This window comes from Vicia villosa, linkage group LG7 (assembly GCF_029867415.1).
Source record: "Vicia villosa cultivar HV-30 ecotype Madison, WI linkage group LG7, Vvil1.0, whole genome shotgun sequence".
Taxonomy (NCBI): domain Eukaryota; kingdom Viridiplantae; phylum Streptophyta; class Magnoliopsida; order Fabales; family Fabaceae; genus Vicia; species Vicia villosa.
This window is the reverse complement of record NC_081186.1, coordinates 83,105,170-83,106,632: the sequence shown is the minus strand read 5'-3', so window position 1 is coordinate 83,106,632 and position 1,463 is coordinate 83,105,170. Positions and strand designations below refer to the sequence as shown.

The 1,463-nt window shown below is 37.8% G+C and overlaps 1 long non-coding RNA gene across 1 annotated transcript; it reads left to right on the top strand.

The window, feature by feature from the left end:
* The first annotated feature begins 304 nt into the window (after window positions 1-304).
* LOC131617624 (uncharacterized) lies at window positions 305-1,086 on the top strand. Its single transcript, XR_009288636.1, has 3 exons — window positions 305-456; window positions 768-817; window positions 955-1,086. It is a non-coding gene; the product is annotated as an uncharacterized LOC131617624 (long non-coding RNA).
* The last annotated feature ends 377 nt before the right edge of the window (window positions 1,087-1,463 follow it).

Below are 1,463 nucleotides of genomic sequence, written 5' to 3'. Positions count from 1 at the left end.
AAACTCTCAATCGTATGAACCAAACATCAAAAACCACGACAATTTTACCATTAGACAAAGTTAATTAACTATAAAATACAAATAAACTTTGCAAAGAAACTAATACACCACATGTATTTTAATGAAAATTTCTTTAGCCACCTCCCTATGGGGTCACCCCCAGCGAAAATTCCAAAATACCCCTGCTTCGGAAGTTCATTTCCGAAAGCGTCTTTTTTTGAAAAAATTGACTTATTTCGGAAGTTCATTTCCGAAAACAACATTTCAGAAGTTCACTTCCGAAATACTGCGATTTCTGCAGATTTATCAAAACACTCCCCCTCCCCCAATCATTTACCCTAAATCAAAACAAAAAGTGGCAAAGGCGAAAATTTGTGCAAACAGAATTCCAAAGCTGCATCAAGGCTCCAATCACACTGCTAAACAACATTCAAAAGCCCTCAATCCTAACACTTTGTAAGTTTTGAAATTTTTAGATCTATTATTCAAATGCATGTTATTTAGGGTTTTAATTGCATAAATGATATATGGTTAGGTTGTTAGTAGTATTTAGGTTGTTTAGAAGCATTTTGATTTGGTTTGAAGTTTGGTTTAGGGGTCTGCCATGGAAGTTGCAGAAAACTCCATCGCAGGGGTGTTTCGGAAGTTCATTTCCGAAAACACCTCCATCCCAGTTTTCGGAAATGAACTTCCGAAATGTATCAGAAGTTCAAATTTTTTTGTTTTTTATTTTGTCTCGCATATTAATCGATTTCAATTGTTTACAGGAACATGTCAGACAATCAACCAGCACGCAGGACTGCGTCTTCTAGAGAGGGTAGGGAGTGTCCGTTTTAATTTGCAAGTACTTTATTTTTAACGCCTTTGTTTATTGTGCCTGTTTCTTTGAAGTTTGTGTCCCTTTCTTCTTTTATAAAAGGTCTCATGGACCTTTCTTTCTTCATTTTTACGCAGGAATGGGTGGCGCTAAGGGAAGAAAGGGTTCTTCAAAGAAGGAGGTGAAGGAGGTGAAGGAGGTGAAGGAGAAGAAGAAGGTTTTGACTGGTTCTGCTTCTCGTCCCCTGGGGGTCCATGGCTCGGACGTGCAAACTCAGTCTTCAGGCGTGATCAACGCTGATGGTTCTGATACTGAGTGGGATGAGGATTGGTATAATTATCTTCATTCGGAGGAGTTCGCTCTTCGGGAAGAATAACGTGTTTTTATTTTGTTTGATGTGTATTTTGTAACGCTCGTCGGGCAGAATAACGTGTTTTTGTTTTGTTTGACGTGTTTTTTTTTGTTTTGTTCTGATTTCGGATTGTATCGCACAGTGTTTTTGTATTGGATTTATCATCTTAGTTTTTGGATTGTTCTGATTTCAATATGTAGATTCTTGGATTTCATCGCCGCGAACACTATCCATCTTCTGGATTATAAACATAGAACTTTGACTTTCCCAGCGCACCCCTTTGTTTGATTTTTT